At 43.9% G+C, this 27655-nt stretch overlaps 1 long non-coding RNA gene across 1 annotated transcript; it reads right to left on the reverse strand.

Annotated features, from left to right (window-relative positions):
* Positions 1 to 11941: 11941 nt before the first annotated feature.
* LOC146865769 (uncharacterized) lies at positions 11942 to 19214 on the reverse strand. The gene is made up of 5 exons (XR_014976697.1): positions 19100 to 19214; positions 16371 to 16706; positions 15732 to 15824; positions 15089 to 15187; positions 11942 to 12511 (listed from the first exon to the last, which is right to left on the reverse strand). It is a non-coding gene; the product is annotated as an uncharacterized LOC146865769 (long non-coding RNA).
* Between the last annotated feature and the right edge of the window lie 8441 nt (positions 19215 to 27655).

Below are 27655 nucleotides of genomic sequence, written 5' to 3' on the forward strand. Positions count from 1 at the left end.
TCTTTGCCCCAACCTTATTTAAAATGTACATCAATGGGGCAGTGAACTGGGTATCCGCAATTGAACATGATGCACCAAAACTTGCAGGTACACCAGTACCAATCCTAATGTTCGCTGATGATACTTTACTAATCTCTAGAACCATGATGGGCCTGCAGAAAGAACTGGATTCACTTGCAGCCTTCTGTAAAAACAGAGGCCTGGAAATAAATCCTGATAAGTCCAAAATAATGGGGATTAACCCCCAGAGGTCCTTCAGAGGTAAAATGAGAATAGATGGCGTATTGATAGAGCAGACAGTACAATTTGATTATCTTGGTATAAGGATGCTTGACTCTTTAAGACGGGGGAAGCAAATAGATAAAAGTAAGGATGGTCTACACCAGCGTGCACTCTTAATTAACAGGAAACACAAGTCTACTGCTGGAGGGGCCCTAAAAATGTATCATGCCACTGCAGTGCTGGGCGCCCACTATTGGGCAGAGATCTGGGGCTTTACAGATGCATCTGCACTAACCATTGAGAAGAACACATTTATCAAAAGTCTGTTTAATTTCTCGCAAAGTGCCCCATTGGTGCAGCTGCGATTTGACTTAGCATATCTGCTTCATAAATGTTCACCAAGCTTTGAACCCTACATGTATGCTTTATGTCTCTCTCTATCTCAGCTATCTTTCTACCTCATCTCTAGCTCTGCCTCCCGTTGCCTTCTATTTCACTTTTCTTGCTATAAAGTTCTCCCTTCATCTCTTTTCTATTGCTATCCCTCTCACAAACCCCCATTCCTTTTACTCAGCAGAGCCAGAGGTCATTGTCCGGCTAAAGAAGTGGTCACATTCAAAGAGGCAGGGGAAGAGGAAAGAAAAGAAACAGAATAAATGAAAAAGTATCAGATTTCTCATGATGAAAATTCTGAGAGCAGGGTTTTTATTTTCACAGTTGAAGAGAGAATGCCAGGGATTCATTCGTGGTTAAGAATATCTGGCAATTAATGCTACAATTTCAAGTGCTATGTACATATGTCTTTTACAAATATTATGCACTATTCCAGTAAAACATCCACCATAATGTGTGCAATTATGTCATATAGAGTTTAGAATGTGGCGTGTAGTCATGGCCACATATAGAATGTTAGGTTTTAAAAATGTGCCAGGGCAAAAGGAGCTGCTCCAGTGTCTGAATAATAAACGTATTGGAAACGTAATCCAAGAATTGCTTCATTACAGTTTGGCGACATGCTCCGATTGAACCCACATCAGCACTAATACGCTACTATATGCCGCTACGAGCTTGATTAATCTATGCACAGCCTTTAGTGAAACAGTAACTACCATAATCCTGCTGTAAAACTATTAATCAGAGTAATCAATGTGAAAGCGGCATAATTGATGTAAAAGCGGCATAAAAAATTACCAAAAGAGAGCTCACCATTGTCAGCGTGGAGCATGCACATTGAAGATCTTGTGAGATCTGTCTCACTCGGTGGCCATGTTGAAAACAGGCAAAACCTAATACGAGATTTGCAAACTCTCAGCGGCCAACTTTGAGTCAGCCAAGGTACTGAAATGTCAATAATAAAATGCCTGGAAACCATACTAAAGTCAGGCAAAATGTCTGTAAACCAGGAAACATGTAGAAAACATACTTATCAATATTAAAGAAAATACAACAAAAGTAAGAATTTGCCAAAAAAAAGTAGAAGAAAACATTTTATAGACACATATGTATGAAATATAGAAGATGATGTTGCAAGAAGGTGAAAGTTCAACAAATGCAACAGCAAACACACATATCAATGATGTACATGTTCAAGAGGAAGAAAATGTTTCCAGTATGATTTTCAGTAGACCTCTACCGTTTGACATTACAGATCAACAAACTATTACTCAGAGATAGAAAAATAGAGAAGGAGATATGAATATTTTTAATAGCCACATGTAAGAAACACACTGATGACCGAGATAAAGACTTACTACTTGATTTAGTTTTGATGAAGTAGAAGATATAATTGTTACATTCTCTGATGCAAATAAGAATACATACAAGGGGCTTATGAAATTCTAAATGAACAATTTGATCCACAAAGATATTTAGATTTTGAGGGATACAATTGCAATATAGCTTGTCAGCAAGATAATGAGACCATTGAAGTATTTGTGACCAAATGTAAGAAATGAGTCATGTTCTGCGATTTTGACAAGTTTAACAATGAGGAAGCGATCAGATTAAGAATCATTCAGGGATGTAATTCAGTAGAATTCAGGAACAAATTATTAGAAAAATCATATGAGCTACTTAAAATTCTGCCAATGGCATGAACTGAAACACAAGCTAAGAAAATTGCCACAAATATGGAACAAGGAAGGATAAAAGCTTTCGTACAACTCAGATAAATGGTCAAGAAAGGTAAATAAGCTGAAGTGATCAAAAACGACAACAAAACCAATAGCAAAAGTGAAAATAAAATTGGCAGAACAATTTTTATAAAGAAAGACAAAAGAACATGCTATAGAACTGGACAACAATTTTCACACACAAATATATGTCCAGCATTGGGGCGGAAATGCAAATATAGTGGAAAAATGTATAATTTTGCAAGTGTGTGCAGACTAAAACAAACAGACAATAAAAAAAAAACGTGGAAACGACTGGCCAAAAGAAATGTTAAACACATTTATAAATTGTAAGCTTCGATGACTTCTCTGCCGATGAATTTGAACAGGAACGACTGTTCTTGATGACTAAGGAAAGCAAAGATGAAACAATTAATTTTTTAAAGAAAGAAAATATTTAAAAAACAACATTCAATGACATATTAGAGGGATCTCTGACATTTCTTTTTGTTTTTGACAGTGGAGCAGCTTGCAACATCATGTGCATGACTGAATATGATAAAATGCAGGAGAAGCCACCACTTATATCGTGACCTGTAAATGTATTTCAGCAGAGAGCAAAACATCCTGTTACTTTTCTAGGAAAGTTTTTTTTTAAACTGTCATATAGAGACTTGTCGCTCAAGGAGGAAGTGCATGTTTTAAAGGAAGAAACATCTTGTCCTTGGTTTCTGAGCAATATTGCTGCTCAACTAATCGGACCATTAGCTATGACATTCAATACAACAACGGTAGTCCTGCTTTGACTGAGGGTCTGGGCAAAAGAAAGGGAAAAACTATTAATCTGCACATAAATGAAAAGGTAAAACCTGTGGCACAGATGCATAAATGAGTGCCAATTCACATGCAAGACAAATTGGAAGCAGAAATAAATGTATTACTTCAGCAAAATATTATTGAGCCACAGACTGGTCCAACACCTTGGTTGTCCCCAACAGTAGTGGTACCGAAGAATTAGTCATATTTGAATTTGTGTTGATATAAGAGTACCAAATACCACAATGGAGAGGGAAAGGCACCCAGGGCCACATTTGGATGACATGATTAGCATTTTGAATGGAGCAACAATTTTTTCAGAGTTGGATCATTGTAAGGGCTATCATCAGTTAAAGAATGATGTTTGTTCAAGGTATATTACAATTTCTTCCACGTACTTGGGGCTGTTTCGCTACAAAAGGCTTAATTTTGGAATACATTCAGGGGCAGAAATTTTTCAAGAGATCATTAAAAATGTCATCACATCTGTAAAAAAAAAATATATGAATTACCAGTGGTGACATTCTTGGTTTTGGAAAAAGAAATAGTGAAAAATAACCAAGCTTTAAGAAAAGTATGTCAAGAACTGGACTGACTTTAAACCCAGATAAATGTGAGATTGGTAGAATAGAATTAACGTTTTATGGTCACGTATTTTCAAGCACAGGAATGAAGCCAGATCCCATGAAGGCATCTTCACTAAAATTGACAATCAGTCCAAAAGATAAAATGGAGATACGCTCTTTTTTGGAAAAGGCTAGGTATTGCTCTCTTTATATGAAGGATTATGCCACTATAAGCGCACCTCTTCGAGAGTTAACGAGAAGGCATTCATCTGGAATGCAAAGTGTGAAAATGTGTTCAAGAAAATCAAGGATGATAGGGCATCAACGGCAAATGTAAAACAGTTCGACCCAGATGTATATACTGAACTAATAGTAGACGCTAGTCTGGTGGAACTAGGTCCCATTTTAGTGCAGCACATTTTCTGATTCTTTCAGTTTTTTGGTCATCCTATCAATCTGCATCTAATCAAAGTCTTCAGGTGAGTTATCACCTGTTGGTATTTCCTCATTACCTCTGGAGACGGTGTACCTATTATAGAATCCCTTAATGATCCTTCCTCTGGCCAATCCACAGTAATTTTACATTCGGCCCATAATTCTGCTGGAACCACAATTTCAAATAAAGCATTCAAATCAATCCACCAAACCTTTGAAATGTTCCCAATTTGTTTAACTTGTCTGTGCAATTCCACTGGCATTTCTATCAATTTTGGGAAATCGTTTGTAAATGACAAAATATCTTGCCTATTCCATGGTAAATAAACATAACCTCCCCCAGGTACTTCTCTCATAGGGAGCATTTGTACATCTCCTATACTGCCACCAAAAACGTCAGGTGGTGACTACACTCCAACCTGCTTTGTTTCCTTCTTTTTCGACCATTAACCTTCCTATTTTCCTCTTTATTCCCATTTTCTGATTAATGTCATTAGCTCTTTTATTTGTAATTTCTTTCCTGGAGCGCTCATGTTTTCAATGTCGTTGGCAGTAAAATCTAACTTGCAAGATCTTCGTAAAATCTTTGAATCTCCAATGTCTACACCATATTTCTGAGCCAATTCTATCAAACTCCATAGGTCATCTGCTCGTTGAGGTAACAGGTTTAACAGATAAAAAATAGTTCCTCATCTTGGTAAGTCTCTAATCTTGATAGGCTAAGCGTGAATCATCTCTCCTAATTCAACTTTTAATCGGCTCTCGTCCATGAGTGGTTTCCTTACTGAACTGAATTTTCTAACTAAACTTGGATCTGCAGCCAAATCTGAAGTGTGGGCTGAACTAGAAACTTAAGGTTGAGATGGAACTGAGATCATAGCTGAAACTGGAAATGAAGCTGGAACCATTGCTGACATCTGATTATTCTGAGTACTGTATTGTTTAAGCCATTCATCAAGTTCTTGAGGTGTAATCCCTGACTGCTCTCCTCTACTATTTAGATTTAAGCTTCCATTAGTAAAACTGCTACTTGTTCTAGGTTGTACATTTAATATGGAGGTATCTGCGTCCTTGCTTACTGTTTGACAATGTGGCTGGTGTCCATTTTGCGTAGGCATCCAGTGTGCTTTTGCCATAGGCTTGCATGTGTTGTTCTTCTTTCATTATGTTGCAGCCATGGTTCCTTGCTTGCTGGTTCACCATGTGGTCGGTCGGTGGCCATTTTGTGTAGGTAGCCAGTGTGTTTTGCCATAGGCTTGCATGTTTTCTCTTTGTTCCCAATGCCTTTTTGCTCTGTGTTGTTGTTGATGACCGTGTGGCAATTGCAGGCAGTAATTTTGTGTGTCCTGCCAGTGTAGCCCTTTGCCATATACTTGTATGGATGGTTGAGCAATCGGATAGCAGTTTAATAAATGAAAATTATATGCTTGAGCATAATGTCACTTATTTATAAGTTGTTTAGTTAAATTTTTTCAGTTTCAGTTTTTTACTTTTTTTATTATTGTTTTATTTTTTCATTATAAAATATTTTTTATTGTCATTTTTTATGCTTTTTAATTTTTTTATTTCTTTTATTTTTAGTTTATTTTTTAACCACATCTATAACATCTGGCATCAATTAATCAAGCCCATGTCTGCTATAGGTCCACAACGGCATTCATTGTGTAAGGATTATTATATTGTCATTTGCCAGCTGCACCTCCCTGTGTGCTGCATCCCACGTGCTGCATATAAAGCAAACAGTTACATCTGTATGCTTTGTTGTTGCTCTTTCTTATCCTTTCTGAGTGTACATCATGAAAGTTTATGTTGGTGTAGTTTTCCGTTTCACGTATGAACACTGAATTGTTAATTATTTTTAAAAAACTTAAGTAACCACACTAAATGATATTGTTTGTTTGTACTACTCCTTGAACTGCAACAATGCCACATTTCACTGATGTTTTTCTTGCTTGTTTGCTTTTAGGTGCACAGGAGAAGAGACATCACCCACAGTACTGCCAGACAGAAGGCCTGTGCACAATGTGATGCCTGACTCACTACGCAACATGGTCATCTCTTCAGCTTGTGAAGCTAAGAGCCCCTGCCAACTGACAGCTTCAAGATGGCCCCAAAGAAAGGTGCTGCCAAAAAAGTGACCAGTGGGGAGCAGAAGTAGCAGATGTCCACCACTGACGTGCCGACCGCAACCTTTTCCAGGAAAGTTGTGCCTGCTGCACCAGCCTCCAGCGAGCAAGCTGAGAGCACACTCCTGCATCAACAGCATCACCCCGGACGTAAGCCCAGGACCATGTCTGTCATTGAGGCAACCAGTGCAATCATGTTGACGCTGACAAGTAGTGATGTTGATTTGGAGTTGTCTCTTTCACAAAGTAATACACAATCATTTCAGGAAACAGCAAAGTGGACAGCAGCTGCAGCCAGCAATGGTACATTTGTCTGATGTTGGAGCAGAACAGGAGGTGGAGCTTCCTTCAGAGCAGGAAGTTGAACCTCTTCTTTTAAAATCATTGGCTCCCAGATCTCCAGCAAGGAAAAGGAAGGGTACTACAGCACCATCTTGTCCAAGCACCACTTCTGATGATGATGATAGGGACATGGAGTGGACCCCAACATAAACCAGGAGACAACAAGAGAGGCAAACGAAATGAAAAGTTACAGAAAGACTTAGACTTATGGAAGGGGATGAAGAAGAGGAGGGTGAAGACAAGGTAGTCATTGTGGAAGGTGACACAGAGGAATCTGACTTTGCTATTCAACCAGCTCTGAGGGATGTGGCACAGGTAGCACCGCCACCAGCTCCCACATTTACAAAGCCCCAGCTGACCCCTGCACCAACCCCTGCCTACAGGAAAATTATAGAGGCAATCAACGGCATGCCCACCTACCTGCTGTTCTTCTTCAGGCATTGGTTGTGGCCTAGTAAAAAAGTACTCCTCCCCAGTTTGGGACTTTTTTACAGTTAGGAAAGAAGGGGAGCACATTGCAGTATGCACCATCTGCCCCACCAATGTTTGTCGAGGTAAGCCTGATACACATTATGGTGCTGGACGATCCATATGAAAAAACACCACTTAATCAAGTGGGAGGAGCACCTTAATAAAATTGCTGAACGTGGTTGTGGTGGTGGGGAGAGCCGGTTAACATCAGCTACAAGTCCAATCATGGGAGAAGGTGATGATGATGAGGAAGAAGAAGGTGACATCTTCACGCAAAGCAGCCCTGTTCCCAGCAATGTGCCAGCAGATTCACCCACCTCAGCGACTTCACAATGGCACAAGAAGACTCTGAGTGAGATGATGGAGACACTGCGACACACAGTGACTGCCCGACCACCAAAGCACACATTGAGTCTCCAACTAGCATCTACTTCTCAAAAGACACCAGTGTCAGTGCCCCAAGAAAAGAAGAAAATCCAGGATACTATTACGGGCATGTTTAGGCAGGAGGGGCCCTACGAGCAAAAGAACCCAACTGCACGTTTGTACAATGCGAAGCTGGTAAAAATGTTAGCGCTCAACCGCCTCCCTTTTTTTTGTGGAAGGAGTGGTTTGTTAGAAGTTGTGGCAGCCATCTTTCCAAATTGGAAGGTACCATGGAGGACCTATTTTGCCACAGTGACTGTTCCAGCTCTGCATTACGATGTGCCGCAGTTGGTTGGACAAGCTTTGCAGCAAAGTGTTGTTCACTCCATCCACCTGACAACAGAGGGCTCTCTTTTGCAGGGGTAAAGCAAACGATATCTTCAGGTCTTGGCTCTAAAGAAAGTTCGGTGGCATGCAACAGTGGCCATGTTCACAATGGAGAAATCACATGCAGTTGTAAATATCTTGGAGGAATTTAACAGCAAGGTGTATGAATGGCTGCGACCCAGAGGTCTTAGAATTGAATTTGTTGCCACGGACAATGACAGCAACATAGTCAAGGCCATGTCAGATGGAGGCTATTTCAGGGTAGTGTGTTTGGCCCATTGCATCAACCTAGTGGTGCACGAATTCCTCAAAAAGGAAGACATAGTCAGCAACATACTGACCACCTGCAGAAGAATGTGCACCCATTTCAGCCATTCTTTTAAAGCCCGTAAGAAGCTGCAGATTATTCAGTGTAATAATAGAGCACCAGTTAAAGCCCTGATACAGGAGGTGCCAACATGTTCGAACTCCACCTTTTAAATGATGCAATGTCTGTTTGAGCAATACAAACGGACTAATGACTATGTCATTCAAAGAGAAGGGGATGCAGTTAGGAAAACTATGACTATGGGTGTGGACAATGGTGCCAAGTCAAATGCCTGACACAGATACTACTTCCCTTTGGTGTGTTCACATGGGAAGTAAGCAAGGAGGAAAGTACGAAGGGCCAAACTATCCTGTTGCTGCATATCCTACAAGACCAGGTAAAGAAGGCATCTGAAAGGTTTTCCCCCTGCAGGTGTGAAGAAAAACATAGAAGTGCATGCCTTGCTTGAGACTTTAGTCCTGCGCTTGGCTTCTAATATAAGGCTGCAACATGACATCATCAAGTCCAAGGAGTACATATGTGCCACACTACTTGATCCACGGTACAAAACAATTCAGCCCACTTTCATCCCTTTTTCTGAAGGGCACGTTTTTAAATAAAAGTGGTGGATTGTAGAGCAAGCCAGAGACTTGGAAGAAGAAAGGCTGGAACTTTGACTCCCACCCCATAGTTCTGGGGTGCTGCTTTCAACTTTCAGAGAGGGCTGTCTTGTCTCATAGCAGCCAACAACACCATCAACCAGAACATCAGCAAAAACATCAAAATAAGGACTGGACTCAACTTCTGCACTGTATTGGTTTCAATTGGCAGGGCTCATGTCCAGTGCAGAGGCAATGGCAAAAAGGGTTGAGCAAGTGGCAGCACCAATTCCCATCCACAGGATATTCCAGGAGTATCTGGATGATCCAAAAGAGGTCTATGTGGATCAAAATCCATTGATGTATTGGTATGGGAAGATGCGCCAATGGCCCGAGCTCAGCAGGCTGGCAATAAAGTACCTGGCTTGTCCTGTTGCTGGTGTGTCTGCTGAATGTGTGTTCAGTGCAGCAGGTGCTGTCATCACAGAGAGAAGGACCAGTCTCTTGCCTCAAAATGTGGAGAGATTGACTATGATAAAAAATTAACCAACATGTTGTACCACACAATGACACCATTCCTGAAACAGAAGCACGGGAAGAGGAAGAGAGTGATTGGTCCCAAATTGAATCAACTGTGTTAGCTGACCAACTTCTGGGTGAGCCACCTGAGTTTGAGGACGAACTTTACTTACCGGGCTAAGTATGCCAGTGCCCTCATAGAACTTTATAATTTTTGTTGTTGAACTTAGTTCTTTCTTTTTAATAAAACAATACAAAATTAGGTAGAGGAACATTATTATTTTTGTTTCAGATTTATGCTGCCCCACCTTTTTTATTAGTCACGTGTATATTGCCGGATTGCAGTTGGACAAATGTGAAGTGAAAACGCCTCGACAAATTCCTTGATGACATTGGGGACAATGCCTGCCCCCCTCAGATGTCTATTGTCTAATGCCTATTCCCTTTTGCATTACTTAGCACTAGAAGGGCTGCCCCATAAAATTATTTAGTGGCTACAAGACTGCCTGCAAAGACAAAATTCCAATGTGCTGCCTGCATCAAAGATAATTGAATACCTATCTGAACTAACCGTTCTTGGATTGGATGAGATAACTTCAACTATTGCAACGGTGAGGGACTGATTGCGTGAGCGAAGATTTAAGTTGATTGATGATTCATGTGGTGGCAGACACTGAGGGAGGGTGAGTGTTGAACTGTAATATGTGAAACTTGTTGAGATGATTAATGATTTGCGTTGTTTGGGGCTTGAGTGATGGTTGCTCATTTCTTTTCGCCTGTAGGGGGTGATCAGCCCTTTCACACTTAGCCAGATTTAATTAATTGCAGGTTGTTCTCTTTTTTCTGGTTCTTCAGAAACCAGAACAGTCACTTTAGTTAACAAACAAAAACCTATGCAAAATACTGCAATTCTGTTTCATTCTCTACTTGTTCTTCAACAGCACTGCACTGCACTCCACGTCTATCTTGCTCGGGTCATTGTGATTCATGATGATGATGATGATGACTGATCTGGGACGGTGTTACTCAGAGTCAGAACTGGAGAAGTATCATGCAAGAACTCAGGGCGGGAGCTGCAGGACTACCTCATCAATAGCTAGAACCAAGTAACTATTGAGTATACTATTGACTTCAGTTCAAAGGAAAACCAAGAGTCTGAGGCTGTGTGGAATAGAGAGAGGTGTGTTTGTAAAATGTTGCTGAGTGTGTGTGTGTGTGTGTGTTTGTGTGTATGTGTGTGTGTTTTGGGCTTGTGGCAAAAGTGATACTCGGAATCCCCCCTTAGGTTTTTTTGCACTGCCTCTGAGTCTTCTTGATACACTCCTCATAAAGATCACCTTTCTTCTGTCCTTATCCTCGACTCTAAAGTACTAGTTTCACTTTTACAATCCATGGGCCGTCTTCTAATCTCTTTCATGAACAAAAGGCTAAAGCTAGCTGAGCTCAACAGCACTCCGGCTTACCTATTGGACCAGTGCAGGTAGGCCACAAAGAGTGGACATTCCAGAGGAGAATGCAGACGCACCACCCAATTTTGCAATACAGTATCATTTTTCTTTTAACAGCCATATTAACTAAGAGAAGTGGGTGGGTGGGTTCACTCCCAAACCAAGAAGACAGAACATTTAGATGTATGGTAAAGTGGTTCTATGGGGCAGAAGGACTGTTTGCAATGCATGTATCTGTACTCTGGCATACTCATTCCTTTGTTTCCTTCTAACAACAGATTGATGGCGAATTATGTGCTGCAGCTTATTGCCCAGATGAATGTTGGCCTTGTGTTGTAGTGTTTGTCTTTGTCAAACCTTTCCCCAAATCCCATTACCCATTCATTCATCAAACCTCTAACCCTCTTCCCCGGAGCTGTGTGATTTCTTGAGGTGTGGCTTAAATTACACAATCAATGGATCACACATGTGATGGGCTGGATGTGGTGAAAGCAATACCAACTTACCATAGAATCTTCTAAGCAGTAGCCCACACCAGCCCATTACCAAGCCATGCATTAAAAATGTTTCATTTTTTTAGATATAGAATGAAGAACATCAGTTGTCAGCATCATCATTCAAGCCTTGTGTTGCCTAACGGTAAATGCCTAACCGAAGCTTGTTGACGCCAGGATTTCACAAATAATACTGCTAGCTCCACATTAACCAAACTTTACTAGTATTGCTATTGTTTCTATTTTAGCACAATCAGGCATTCTAATTTTGTCATCATGTTGTACTCAGGTGGTGTCAATTCTTTGTAAATCTTCGATAAAAATATATCCTACTTACTCAGTCTTTCGACTTCCGTTTATTTGCCTACAATGGATAATCAATTAGATCAACCCTTCAGTTGGAGCTCACCTGGATGGAACTGGAAGTGGGACCTCATTTGTGCAGTTGTCATGCCTCCCCTGTTATTGCTGCATGTATATTTAGGTAAGACAACTAGTAGGGATGTATTTTAACTTAGTAAGAAATAAATTATCTGCTACTGTTTTTTATCTTGATAGTTCACAACTTCGACGGAATAGAGGTCATCATGGCAGCATTCCCCATCATGGTCAAGATAGTTAGAGAAGTATAAGCCTAGACTCTACAACTATGTGCTACACTTCTGTTAAGTTACAAGCACATAAACAGGCTGCATAAAACTACTCGAAGGCAGCAGTGCAAAGTAAAAGTAAAATAAACTACTTCAGGCATACTTTTTAGAAAAAATAGTTTCCCCCTTTATTTGTATACAAAGCAAAATAATATGCCCACCCCTCTCCTTAACAAAAGTGACCATAGCCCCAAAACTCAAAATGTCCAAGAAAGTCTCTCCAGTCCCAACTCCCTTCCCAGCCCCAATAAACAACAAATCCCTCCCACCAAAACAAAAAATGTAAAAAAAGATCTAAAATGGGGCATTATGGGCATCGATCGTGAGCTGGTCCAGGTTATGCTCTATCGAGGTGAGCTGGCCCTCGATGTTGTCCAGCCATTGCAGGATGCGGCCCAGAAATGGTCTGTTGCCATTGTGGTGGGGAGTGGCAGCAGTTGGCTGGCGGTGGTGCCGGTGATGGGATGCCCGGGAGGCAGGAGGCTGAGGGGGACCAGCTGCACTGGGGCCTGGCTGTTGTGCATTTATTTCCTCCTCCTCCTCTTCCAGGACCACTAGCTGCCAGTATTCCTGTTGGATGTGCTCCAACCTCTGCCACCACAAACCAGCTGCTATCTCCTTCCTTGCCTGGATGGTGGTCCAGCTGGAGCAGCTATATTGAGAAAAACAAAAAAGACAAATTGAAAGTAATGCTCCATGCAAACAATTGTTTTAAAATATTGGGTGGCACAGTATCAGTGCATTGCTGGTCCCCTAGGGCCATTGGAATTAATTTGATGTGATTATGATTAGGAGAGTCACAAGGCCAATATTATGTTTTACCCACACATGTTGCCAAACATAAAAACGCACTGACTGTGTGGCAGGAAAGTATTAACAGGCAGAGAATAACATCACGGGATTTAAAAAACTGTGATTTGATTTTTTTTTTCTAAAGTCTTTTCAAGTAGAGAGTCAGACACTTTGAGTCGAAAGATAAATGACTTCTTATTAAGGGTGGGCGTAGTTCGCGAAGTAGCACTTCGCGAAGCTACGCAAAGTGAAGTTCGCACTACGCGAGCTACGCGTAGCACTTCGCGAACTGCGAAGTAACATGTTCGCACTGTGCCAGATGTCGTTTTCAATGATTGCACAGTGCGGACAAGCAACCGGCACTGTGCAATCATTGAAAACGGCATCTTGCACAGTGCGAGCTGTAGTTTTCTGCTGCTCGAGTAGATTTTTACTCGAGCTGCAGCTTTCTCAACGCGAACTGGTAGTTTCTCATCGCGAGCAGTCGCGAGCATACGCGACCCCTCGCAATGAGAAACCTGACCTTCTCGCGTTGGGAATCTCGCCGGGAGGTTTATTTTCCATGCTCGCGATCGCGAACAAGGAAAAAGTCTCGCCAGGATGTCATTTTGCTTGCTCGCGGTCGCCAACTTGACGTTGAGGACCGCGAGCAAGCAAAAAATGACCGCAGCACTACGCAACACTACGCTACGCGTGTTCGCACTGTGCTACGTGCAGTTCGCGTAGCGCGAAGTAGCGCGAACTTCGCAAACTACGCGAGCGTAGCGTAGTGCTTCGCCCAGGCCTATTGATGAGTACGGCATCATGCACTATATGGAGTACAAATTGTTTGTGGTGCTAAAATAATGAAGCCATGCTCATTGCTAGCCAGCCACTCTGCTAGTTTGCTACTGTCGGCCGCTGCAGTTGACAATTATCTATGTTTATTTCCAGTGGCCCTGCTCTTCGCCAAATGCATTTCGCTTTCTACCCTGTCTCCAAAGAGGCAGATGAATAATAAATATTATACCACCTCAGTCACACACCTCATGTATGAAATGAGGATATTAATATCTTATCATGTCTCCCATAAGTAGACGTTGAGGAAAATGAATCTAATGGACTGCACTACAGGTAAACTATAGGGCACATTCTTCACTGTGTAGCCCATATGCCAAACTTGGCATCAAATCATGCACTTACTCCTACTGTACTCTGTGGACTCACCCGCGACCACATATTTTCAACAAATTCAATTGCTGGGCAGTAACCAAGGAAAGGAAACTTGATTTTCTCTACTGCAGGGGTTAGGGTAGAGGGATTAGATGTGTAGGGTAGACATTTTTTATAGATATATATATATATATAAAAGAGGGACCACTACACGGATCATCGATTCATCATCTTTGGCTTATTCAGTCACGGCTCAATTCAAAAGGACAAATTCTGAACAAGTATAAAATAAATCTGTTATGGGAAACCATAATATATGTTTTGGAATCACTTCACATGGGTATCGCATGATTAAATGTGGTATATGCCAAGAATAGATTTTCCAATTTGGTAGACTGGGATGGAAGAACTTAGGAAAAAATAAAGGAGTGAAGTACGAATAGGTGACTTAGTGGGTGAAGGGACAACACACCTTGTCTGTTCAGTTTCCAATGCATTGAAAATATTATAAATGACAGATAAACTGAAACAGACGCACATTACACAGTCAACACTGCAGTCACAAATTGACTGCCCCATACTGCACTTTGGTCAAAGTTGCCAAAAATGCCATTGGGGAGGGGGATGATGAATGATAGGTAGAATAGATCTAGCTCACTTAACAAATACAGTGAGTCAAGAAAGTAGAACAAAGAATAAAAATAAATTTTAAAAAAACACTTAGAGGAACCGTAGCTTTGAATGATAGTGATAACCCTACATAAACCAAGTAAGCAGAGTAGGTGAACAGCAGCAAACTCTTCATAGGAAGAAGAGCTGCCTTGTTTATTCACCCAGACAATCCAAATTTTCATTCTTCCTTTCATTCTAATTCACCCATAGCCACTATGATTAAGCTTTACTTTCTCCCATCCAGTCTTTCACCCAAATTTCCAATATATTATCCACCCATTCAATACATATCAACCCTTTCTTTGCCCATCCTTTCGCCCATCCACCGTGCACCCTTTCACCCACCCACCCTTTCATTCATATACAATTTCCTTTCTTTTAAGTTACTTTCCGTTCTTTAATGTCTCCCTCAAGCCATCAAAGCTCAATATGTGAGATTTTGCCGCATTGCAGATGGAAGAGAACATAATAATAACTCGACCAACACTGTGGCTAGGAAAGCTGGGGGGGTGGGGGGGGGGGGGGTTCACCGCACAGTAATTTTTGATGACGGCAAGTGACACCATGGCAATAGCTAGTGAGCATAGGATTTGCCAGAAATTAAGTGACTTACCAGTGCCCATCCCTGCTGTCACTTCTCTCCTTCCAACTGACCCATCGCCGTCTCCTCCTGCCGCGGCACTGAAGCCGGCATCACCAATGTTCTCTGTAGCTGGAATAAAACATTACACATAATTTAGATTGCAGATACGCAACTCCAAATACAATAGCAAAGCAGCTCAGTTAGCACATCAGTATATTCCAAATATCACTTTGGCCATTTAATTGGTTGGTTCACAAAGTTAGCCAAGCCAGGCGAGGAATAATGGTCATTGAAAGACATATGGTGTTGGATGGCGAACGCAATGGAAGTGGGACCTCATACTTTTTTCCAGCCTTGCTGCACTGTCATCGGAAACTGCTGGTATACTGTAACTATAAATGAACGGGACTGCAGCACACTACATGGGGGGTCCATGATTACTACGGCCACTGTCTCGGGAACTGATCTGTGTTAGAGCTGGGCATAAGCAGAAAAAGGAAAGCCTTCTGAACAAGCATACATGGTGATTTTTATTTAAAATACTAGCTCATTTGGGCCTTCTATCTGAATTATCATGAATCACGATAGATAACACCATCATGCCTTTAGATTAATACCCCAAAATTCTATGGTTCTACCCAAAGAAATCCACAACAATCATAACAGGACTTACTGGGATCAGCAGAGCCCTCGGCGCTGGTGGTCGGCGCTGGCTGACCAGTTTGTCCCGAACCCTTCAAATTGTCCCTCTTTTTGCCCTTGGGTGCTGATGAAAGAAGTTAAGAAGATAAATAAGAATAGATTAGTGATACTGTTAATAATCTCCACAAAATGTTTTATGAAAAGCAAACACAGTCGCTCAAACAGCTCATCTATTGTAAATACTAGTTTCGACTCAAGTCTATCGACTGACGTTAAATCCATATTCCAACTCTCCCTAAAAAAACTACATTTGCAACTAACAAATTGCAGTGAAAGATCTTTGATTCTATCTATTCTCATTTCTCAACACCCTTGATGAGCCAACTCAATCTCCCCTTTTTGCAATGCATAGATGATTACTTCACATCATCACTGTAAATTCGTTTAAATAACCTGGAACTGTACTTTCTACATAAACAAAGTCACAGAGAGAGCGCGCTACTCAGTGATTCACTTTAGTGACAGGAGAACAGTCTGCAATAGCTTCTTAATTTGTCCGCCAAAGCAAACACCTGATGAATTCAATTAGGTAGCGGCACCTGCTTGGCAGAAACTAGAAACGGGATCACACAATAATATAGCAGCATAAACTTTATTAAACATAATTTACCTCTGAGTGTGAGCAGCATGCTATTCAGATTTGTTTTTAGCATTGTCAAGCAGGGAAAGCAGATCCTGTTCGCGGTTGAGAAAGTCCACCCAACGATGCTTCAGCTGCTGGGCGGTGCGCCGAACCAAGCTGGTGCACCAAATGCACCGGCACACCATCCCCCAACAACGCTGATGCTCGCTAAGGGTGAACCTGCTACTGGCCTGCCACCTGCGGCCAGCATAGAGGGGCGGTGGTGCTGCACAGAAAAATTATTGCTGCCACCTCCTCCTCTCCAAAGATCACCCGGGGCTGCACAGTCACCCTCTGCCGTGGTGCTGGGTGGGGAAATAACAACTAGGAAGAGAAAGTAAAGAAGAAAGAAATAAGGAAAGAAGGGGAAATTAACTAAATCAAAAAGTCACAAAAACACACAATTTACACAAAAACGTAAAATACAAAACAAAAAGACACTCACTATTATAAAAACTAGGGGTAGAAAATGAATAAAGGAGGAGGGTTACGAAGATTAAGTACAGATTACAATTGAGGCCCAGCACCATACCAGAGAGCAGAAAAACAAGATGGCAGCACCCATGCGGACCACGTGGTACTGTTCGCACGCGAGCACACTTGAGGACCGCTTAGTGCTGTTCACGCGTGATTTGGGAGAGCACGGATGTAATCCGCATTCCAAACTCAATGCAAACGGGTGCGCAGGCAAGTGCCTCCCAAAAACGGAACTCCAAGTAGCTTGGCGGAGTTTTTGGCGACTCCATGGAATTCCATGTAGTAAGATTTCCGCCCACCCCTCATCTGAAGAACTCCCATGTACTGCATTTATACTAGTAGGTACATTCAAATTGTGAATCATATTTACCTGTAACCCATACTTGTAAAGGGACACAACAGGTCCATCAGTAAGGGGAACAGTCAAAGCATCTGGAGCATTTGAATCAGTCAGGTTTGTAGGAGCTGACATTTCTGTCCTCTCGATCACACAAGAGAAATAAGCATTGCTTCCTTTTGTACTTCAAGCAATAAGGGAGCATTAGGTCCCTCAGGCGTACTCATTTGCATCAGGTCTCTACTCGGTGCCTCATTGTAAGGTGGTGCGTGATTTAGTAATAAATAATTCCAAAGTTCATCTTCAGTATCATTCTCTTCTCCCTCTTTCCCTGGTTCAGTTTTTTCTGTCTCTAAATGGTTCTTTTTCCCCTTTCTTTTGCCCTTAGCTTCTTCAACCTCCAACACCGGATGCAATTGTGTTCCGTGTATTATATCTGCTCTCTGCATGTTCTGTTGAGCAACCCATCTAGCTTCTGCTGAATGATCCGTAATTCGCCTATGCCTAACTTGGTATTTCTCTTTGTCTTTCTGTTGAGCAATATGCTCCCAGGTATTTAAAGCCTCAAGAACAGTGGGTCTCTCATCAAATACATTCTTTTCATTAAATGTTATAAAATCTTCAAATTAAATGTCCCAGAACAAGGGAACTGTAAGTCCTCATCTTTCTCAGTAAGTGGGTCCAAAAATTCGAGCCACAGAAATGGATATAATCCTTTGTCTATCATGACAATGTTTCCTGGCATACACTTGGGTGGCACCTCTACCTTTGTTTTGGCAAATATGATTTCATCTTTTTTTTAAATGTTGACAGTTACTTTAAAACATCCTTTTTATTCAATTCTGTATTCACAAATGCCTTCTGTAAATCCAGGCAATGTTATTCTCCCACAATCCACCTGTTCGGCAACCTCAAGCAATGACAATGGGACTTTTATGACATAGTCAACCAACACCAGTGTGGCTTTACACCAACAAACCAATCACAGCGTGGCAAGCCAAATTACAATACAATGCAAGCAACAATGAAACTCTCTGCTCCACTAATGAATATTCACAGTCTATATTTTTTCACTTCAAATGAAACCTCAACCTAGCGGGATTTCACCCTTAATTCATATAGTTAGACCCTGTGCACCTGAGATAAACCTACCAATCATTTACTACTAATACACAAAGAGAACACTTACCAAGGTATTGTCGGCGACATCTCACGACCAACACCACAAACCAGCAGACAACTTACTCAGTGTCTTTTGCACTGAGATAACCTGGAGGTAAATATCTAGAGATCTTAGGCCATGACGGACCCGTTTACAACTTCAACTTTGCACAAAGCGCCAGAATCATACACTATGTGGTTTTTAACCACTTCACTCCGCTCAACAACTCAAAGCCATTTCAAAAAGGGAAAACACAATCTTATGCAAAAGCAATAGCAACACTCATCCCTGTTATTACTCACACTCCTTTGCTGCTACACATTGACTCTATTCAGAGCCATACTCCGTCAGCACGCCATCAATCCTTATTTCCCAAACCATAATTTGTGGACTCTTTGAAATTGGGCTAAGGACTATTTTCGGCACCTTAAATTCTCTGATCACGAAGCAGAACCATAGCTCTGCTGCCAGATTTGTTGCAGTGTAAAGCATTGTGAAAATGATTATTATACGCTTTCTCTCCTTACTACTCTAACCTCTAACTCGGACATGCTAGAGGCAATTAGGGAGACATAATCAGTACGGTCGGTACTGCAGCTTGCGGATTGCATGGTAAAGGGCTCCTTGTGACTTGTGTTTAATTAATACTGCTTTTAAATAACCACTTTTTAACTTGGAATTGATTGATATTGACATTGACAATGATTTTAAAAACTGTTTTACAATTTAGTCTCCTCTCACCTGCTGCGCTACGCACTGTCGCTTATTGCATGCTTCCCTGGTCCACCGCAGATTGGTCCGTTTGTGTGGAGGGAACTGACGAAAACCGGAAGTGTTCCTAAGCTCAGCGGAGGTCAGCAGTCTAGCTGCCCACACTGCCCCTTAAAAACCGATGCCTGCCTCAACGCGCAGCGGACGCACTAGAGGCAATTAGGGAGACATAATCAGTACGGTCGCTACTGCAGCTTGCGGAGTGCCTGGTAAAGGGCTCCTTGTGTTTAATACTGCTTTTAAATACCTACTTTTTAACTTGGAATTTATTTTAACTTGGAATTGATTGACATTGACATTGATTTCAAAAGCTGTTTTACAATTTACTCTCCTGCTGCGCTACGCACTGTCCCTTATTGCATGCTTCCCTGGTCTCCGCGGATTGGTCCGTTTGTGTGGAGGGAACTGACGTTCCTACAGACTTCCGGTGCTAATCGCAGTGGTGGTCAGCAGTCTAGCTGCCCACCTTGCCCCATAAAAAACGATGCCTGCCTCTACGCACAGCGTGCGCTCCACAGGGGCGCCCAAGGCAAGCCTGTCCGCGCCTGGATGTCGCCAGGAGCAGGAACCCCTGCCAGTTTTTCTGCAGACCCAACTAGGAGCGTCACTCCTATACTAGCCATGAACTACTAAAGATCAAACAACGCTACTACCCTAAACACCATATCAATACATGCACCTTGCCTACAAGAATAGAAGGACCTTTCGCATGAAGGTCCTGTAGATTTCAGTGCATGTGACCAGAACCACCCCTGGCAAAAAATATTCCACCTAACCAAGGAACTCGCCAACCCCACTATACTAGTGAAAAGGAAGGCTCTTCCCTGACCATATTCAACAAAGGAGGCTGAAATTGCTTTTTGGTGAATGTTAGATCTCTTCCCAAACACGCAGTAAACACCTGGGATCTACTCTCCACCAACCTCCCCCACATAGGATTTTTGACAGAGACCTGGACCAAACCCTGCTCTAACCCTGCTATCGCAGTGGCTCTCCCAGATGGCTATCGCATTCACAAATTAGATAGACTACACAGGGTGGGAGGGGGAATAGCTATTATCTATAAAGACCCCATTAGAGTCTCCATTCTAGACCAATTAAGCAATGACATAATGGAAACCCTAGTCTTTAGAATTGATCTACACCCTCAACTCAGCTGGAAAGGAGTGCTTGTTTACAGACCCGGGACCTCTCTCTAGCTTTGCCCCACAAGTGATTGAACTTATCTCCCTGCACGCCATTTTGACTAGAAACTTCCTACTCTTAGGAGATTTCAACGTGCACAGTGAGAACCTTGCCAACCAAGAGGCATCCTCACTACTGTCAGACCTGTCAACACTTGAATTAGTCAAGATCAACTACGAGCCTACTCACTCAGCAGGCACACGCTAGTTCTAATTTTAACAAATTCCTCCAACATCTCGTGTGGTGCAACTCACCCCTTGGCTAGGTCAGACCATTCATGATCGAATTCGAAGTAAGGGGCACTAAGGAACCTACTGTTCCCAAACCACAACCTAAAGGGTGGTACAGACAGTGGCACAAACTCACGCCCAACCAGTTTCATGATATGTTTACACCACTTCAGAATCCCGATAGTGTATAGGAGTCAGCGGCGTCACTAGGGGGGTGCGGGGGTGCGGACCACACCGGGTGACACCGTCATGGGGTGACACCACCAGTGCTTGCCGGTGCTTTACCAGGGCCGGGTCTAGATAACACCACCCCACTTCAACTCTGGCTCTGCACGTCATATGGCAGGCAATCTGAATGTGGGTAGACAGTATATAAAATTAAATTACCGCAGGCAGGCACAGACTCCGCGGCGCGCGCAGTCTCTCAAACTCATTTTATTTATTTTTTCTAATGACGATGCACTTTAAAATTTGCGTTAGGTGGCAGGGGGCGGGCTGCAGCCCTTCAGTGTTGCTGCGATGGGCAGGCCCGGCTGGGAGACAATGATTGGGTAGGGGGCTGGATTTGGTTCTGCTAGGGAAGGTCTGTGGTATGAAGCAGGCAGCGTGCGTAGATTTTTTTTGCAAAGTGCCACGCCCCGGCACACCAGCACGCACCGTCCCGCCAACTACCCCGACGAGTGCAGGCAGCAGCAGGCCTAGGCTGCCTATTGAATAAAGGCAGGCAGGCAGGACGGCCAGTGCCCGGCTGCCCACCAGCAGCAGCAGTAACTGTAAGTATCAACACTGCTTTTTTTGGTGGGGAGCGTGTTGGGTGGCGTGACACTGTCTACGAAGGGCACATGCGTGGTAGGCTAGCTCCGGCTCGGCGATTAAGTCCGGGGTAACGGGTTTAAACTTTAGAGGCCCTGCACCCGCTCCTGCTGCTCTTCATCCAGCCTTCACCTGTCCCAGGCCGGGCAAGACTACGTAAGGTTTCATAGTTTTCCTGAGACCACACTTGCATTTAATTGGTCTCTGTTGTTAGCACCATCTTGCATGCATATCAGAGAGATGATCTCTCTGCCAGAATTCTCAGAATCTGTTCAGCAGCCTCCGACCCCTCTGCCACACGTGCACAAGCATCTTGGCTCGCGGGCACTCAGCGCCACCAGTTCCTCGCGGGGCTGCTCATACGAAGTCCCATTTTGTTTTTAGCCCATGGTCTCTCCGAGCTCGGGTTGGGTTACAGAGAGGGCAAAAGGTGACAATGTAGTGGTGTTCCAGGCCCTCACATTAAGGAAATTCTCTTTTGATAATTCTAGGGATTCAGTGGGGCCCTCGTTTATGATGTATGAAAAAAGTGCATCCGGCTTAACGGATTTATTGAAGGTGGAAGAGACCGCTTTACTGAGTGGCCCAGAGTCTGCAAAAACAGCGCCTCGGGCCCCTCTGACAGTGTCCTCTTAAGCAGGGTGCTATTTTAGCACCAGGCCACCTGCGTGTTTCGCAGACAGAAACTTACTTATTATCCGGGGTCTCATTGTATTTTATTACAATTTTACTTGTGGGATAGAATCACACTCCCTCTGTTTAGCACATAGATGATACCGGAGAAAAAGTAGTGCACACCATTCTTGAAATGTGGATGAAAAAGTGCCCGGTTGCCTCTCTAATTCTTTGCTGTGCTTTGTTTTGTGCATATATGCGGAGTAGGTATGCAGCGCGTGATACGCTATTTATTACCAAAGTTGAGATTGGTGGAGGGCCATGACTCACAAGAGGCGAATATGGAAGGTGGTATTTAACTAAAACCCAGATGTAATGGTGTAAGATTGCACTGAAGAGATACATGAGTATTAGGACAGTTGTTTACCTGTGTAAAGTAATTGTTACAGCCAGGGTGTGACGAAGTAAAAAATGTTTTCATCCTTTCAACTTTCTGTGGTAAAAACTTGAATTTGACCTTTGCCCTGTAGTGATGTATGTCTGTTAGTGCAGTGGCACTAAATAACGTTATTGGCTATATTTATTTTTCAGTTACAATGGCATACAAATAAGTGAAAACTGCATCTCACTTCTAATCTGCACCTTATAAACAGTGACTAATTTGAGCTGGTGTTGTCCAGTGCTCAGCACTGGCACTTTTCAGGAGCACTAGTTAAGGACATATTCATATACAGGGGGAGATTGAGTGATTTGCCCAGAATCACAGGATGTTGAGCTGCAGCCAAGACACGAACCTGGTTCCCGTGCTCTGAAGTCGCCAGCTCTGGCCATTGCGCCACGTCCTCAATCCACTTTCATGGTTAGTAGATGGTTTTGTTGTAGGCGGCGCAGGCACTAACCAGAGAAATGGGCTGGTGCATGCTGCCTCTTGATGAGAGCTCCGGCACTTCGTTTTTTTTACAAATTAAGCACTGACACCAATCTGGTTAGCTGTGTAACACAGCTCTGCAGCCTCGCCTCTGCTCTGCTTTATAATCAGGAGGAACCCTGAGCCTAATGAAACGTTGTACCTCTCTGACAAGCGCAGAGGCTGCTCTCCCAGGCTCCTTGACATCATCACTGAGTATCAGCCACGCCCCCTCTGCTGGTTAGTTGATGTTGATGGGCTCACGCTGAATGGGATCGGATCAACAGATGAGCGCAGTCAGTTCCTGCAGCCACCAGCGCACTGTCACAGGGTCCAAGGAAGTTGCCCGACTAGGCCTCAGAAGGCCGCTTTGCCTATGTTACATTTCACAAGTGGATTTCTTCATGTGAGCCCCGTGCTGCCTGCCCACCCTGGAGCCCCTCTAGCAACAGTCGACAGACGACTGATGTCGCCGCAGAACAAGCTGGTCGTTCCTGAGGTGAGAGCCGAGGGAGCAGCAAGGCAAACGCCTTACTCGGAATTAATGCAAACTAAGTTTGACTTTTGGTTAATAGGCTAGAAACAATAACTCCACCAAAAACAGCCAGCAGAGTAGCGCTGCTGCGATGAAAGTGGGTTAAAGAATGATTCACACTGTTGTTCGGGGGTGGCGCTACCCTCTCCCCCACCCAGACCCCTTTCTTCTCGTGTACCTTCCCTTGTATTCCAATGCTAGGGTATGTACTATATTTTGTCTTCTCTACCCGTGCCTGCGCCGGTGGAGCGCTTCGAGACCCGCGGAGAGCGCTTTATTATTTCATAGGCGCTTTTCCCTCCCAGTGTCCTGGTCAGGCGGCCTTGTCTCTGAGCGCGCAGATTGTTCAAGTCTCTGCAGCGCAGCGGGGGCGCTCCCTGTAACCCAACACCAGGCTGTCCTCACTTATGGAGGGGCACTGAGGGGTTACTAGGCTCAACTGTGTCAAAGAGAGAGTTTTACCCCCAGTGTCCTGGGGAGACCTTGTATCGGACCCAAAGCTGCGCTGCCTGCGCATCAAGTACAGCCCTCTAGTATTGACCCCCAGGGCAGTAAAGTAGGGGGTAGTCCAAGCTTTCCTCAGGGGGGTGGTACAAGACTTCTTCAGGGGGCAGTCCAAAGTTTCCTCAGGGTGTCAGTCCAAGACTTCTTCAAGTGGGGCAGTCCAAGGTATTTGTAAAGCTCGAACATAGCAACCCCTTAAGGGTGTCAAGGCACTGGGGGCCATCAGGGAGATTAGGTGAGCTATCACAAGTGGATTTCTTCATGTGAGCCCCGTGCTGCCTGCCCACCCTGGAGCCCCTCGAGCGACAGTCGACAAACGACTGATGTCGCCACAGAACAAGCTGGTCGTTCCTGAGGTGAGAGCCGAGTGAGCAGCAAGGCAAACGCCTTACTCGGAATTAATGCAAACTAAGTTTGACTTTTGGTTAATAGGCTAGAAACAATAACTCCACCAAAAACAGCCAGCAGAGTAGCGCTGCTGCGATGAAAGTGGGTTAAAGAATGATTCACACTGTTGTTCGGGGGTGGCGCTACCCTCTCCCCCACCCAGACCCATTTCTTCTCGTGTACCTTCCCTTGTATTCCAATGCTAGGGTATGTACTATATTTTGTCTTCTCTACCCGTGCCTGCGCCGGTGGAGCGCTTCGAGACCCGCGGAGAGCGCTTTATTATTTCATAGGCGCTTTTCCCTCCCAGTGTCCTGGTCAGGCGGCCTTGTCTCTGAGCGCGCAGATTGTTCAAGTCTCTGCAGCGCAGCGGGGGCCCTCCCTGTAACCCAACACCAGGCTGTCCTCACTAATGGAGGGGCACTGAGGGGTTACTAGGCTCAACTGTGTCAAAGAGAGAGTTTTACCCCCAGTGTCCTGGGGAGACCTTGTATCGGACCCAAAGCTGCGCTGCCTGCGCATCAAGTACAGCCCTCTAGTATTGACCCCCAGGGCAGTAAAGTAGGGGGTAGTCCAAGCTTTCCTCAGGGGGGTGGTACAAGACTTCTTCAGGGGGCAGTCCAAAGTTTCCTCAGGGTGTCAGTCCAAGACTTCTTCAAGTGGGCAATCCAAGGTATTTGTAAAGCTCGAACATAGCAACCCCTTAAGGGTGTCAAGGCACTGGGGGCCATCAGGGAGATTAGGTGAGCTATCACAAGTGGATTTCTTCATGTGAGCCCCGTGCTGCCTGCCCACCCTGGAACCCCTCTAGCATGCTCGACAGTCGACAGACGACTGATGTCGCTGCAGAACAAGCTGGTCGTTCCTGAGGTGAGAGCCGAGTGAGCAGCAAGGCAATCGCCTTACTCGGATTTAATTGGAACTAAGTTTGACTTTTGGTTAATAGGCCACTGGCGGACTCGGAGCGGAGGAGGTCCATGCGGTAAGTCGTGAGGGGGTGACACCATGAGTTACCCGCACCGGGTGACACCAACCCTAGTGACGGCACTGATAGGAGTGCTTATAATCCTTTGATGCTAGTATGAAAACCACTGTTAACCGTCTAGCCCCCTTAAAACAGCGCTCAATATCTGCCAAACGACACCAGACTACGTGGTACTCTGCCGAACTCCGGGCTGAAAAAAGCCATTGTAAAAAACTAGAACGGCTCTGGCGCTCCTCTCAGGACCTTCAAGACAAAGAAAGATTTAAACTAGAACAGACCCAATGCCAAAAACATCTGAAATCCACCCCAAAAATGTATATTGCATCGCAACTCGAACAAGCAGGAAACACCCCTAGAACACTCTACCAGATTTTAAAAACTTTTACCAACCCTAAGGCCTGCGACACCGAAGAAGCCCCAACCCAAGCCCTATGCGATATTATAGCAACCCAACTCACCCAGTAAATAGAAACAATATATAACAAAATCACCTCAAGCGGGGACTTTCAGAAAGGCACTGGAATAGATTATCTTCAGTCTATTCCAAATACCGTAACCCTGGAGCACTTTCCGACGCTTACGCCGGAAAAGGAAGAATCTCTTCTAAAAGTATTCAAATCAGGGTCCCCGCTGGATCTCATCCCTGCCAAAATCACCTCCCTGCTATCCAAGCAACTAGCTGCCCCCATCTGCTCAATTCTGAACAGCTCCATGAAGGATGGCAGTCTCCCTCTAGAGTGGAAAGCAGCACAGATTATCCCCATCAGAAAAAATCCTAAAGCCCCCTTGGACGACGCATCCAACTATCGCCCCATCTCCCTGCTCCCCTTACAGAGCAAACTCCTAGAAAAACATTTCAATATGCACCTTTCTGAATTTGTAGAATCCTCTAACTGCCTTGATCCCTCTCAGTCGGGGTTTCGACCCAGACATAGTACAGAGTCTGCACTGGTGGCGGTCACTGACAACATCAGACTGTCCCTGGATAATGGTCAAGCAGTGCTTCTGGTGCTGCTTGACCTATCCGCTGCCTTCGGTACCATCTCTCACCAGACCCCTATCAGGAGATTGAGGGATAGTTGCATCCAAGGGAATGCCCTAAAATCAGTAGCAGTTCGTAGAGGGAGTTCCGTGGGGCGGTGAGGCGGGGCGGGGGAGGGGCAGGGTGGGGAAATGTAAAAACCGGAAAACGGATGAACGGAGGAAAGTACACATTTAAATTAATAAAACTAATTCCTTTGCGCGCGCTGCATCGCAAAATGAGATGCAGCGCACGCAATGAAATTAGGGCCCCCGTGTATCATTGTCCATTGTGCAATGTGACTGGGGGCACATGTTGCGCCACACTTTGCCTGCACTGTCATGCGCGCACTGTGTGGCATATTCGACATGGCGCATGTCAGCAGTGCGCACATAACAGTGCAGGAGCTACTGGGCTGCTGAATTGGATTCAGGCTCACTCAATGAGCCAAAGCATGAAGCTAGTGCAAGACCGCGGCTGGCACACCGCCGGCCCAACGGTCCAGTCAAGAATCAACAGGTCTCAATAGTAGACTCAAACAGATAATTGATTAATTTGATTATTGTATTAAATATTCAAAATTCATTGTCACAAGTAATTGCTTCCGAAGTATAGTTTAGTTAAGAATATCACAGCTTGTATAAAAATACCAAACATTTAAGCAGGCTTTCTTGGGTGGTTATAATCAGAATCAACTACAGAGTTAAAGAGTCCTATCATCATTAATGCAGATTGATAGCTCGTTGTCCAACAGCTCAGGTCCTAAGAAGATGGGGAAAAGGGTTCAGATTTAATGTCCATTAAGGGCAAGTCCATTAGCATAAGCAAAGAAATAAAGGAATGGTTAAAAATGGAAATGGTTCAGCAAGAAGGTTCAATCCATCAGCTGCCAGCTGTAGCATCAACTAGGCAGTCCAAAAGCAAAAGATCGTTCAAAAATCAATCAGCATAGTAATAGGAAACATCAGAATGGCATGTGTCTCCCCTCCTTCGGGGCTTCTTCTTTCATAAGGTTTTTAAGATGATCCCAGTGAGGTGGCATTACACCACCATCGAAAGAAAATCACATGTCCATATTCACATAACTCAAGAATCAGAAGAGGGAGGGAGAAGATAAAGTTCCACTCGAATTATCTTAAATAAACATGTAAAATCAAAAGGAGTGGAAGAGTTGTGTTGAGACAGGGGTGGACAACACCAATATTGTTTTGAGACCCTCAATAGTGTTGTTCCGCCAAAGGCAGGATGCAAGCTGGAGAGGATGTGGCGTGGAGTGCACACTGAAGGACTAAGCTTCTCCTCTCTAATGAAAGGAACAGTAATACCTCACCTGTGACCAGACCT

The sequence above is a fragment of the Triturus cristatus genome, chromosome 2_1 (assembly GCF_964204655.1).
Source record: "Triturus cristatus chromosome 2_1, aTriCri1.1, whole genome shotgun sequence".
NCBI classification, from domain to species: domain Eukaryota; kingdom Metazoa; phylum Chordata; class Amphibia; order Caudata; family Salamandridae; genus Triturus; species Triturus cristatus.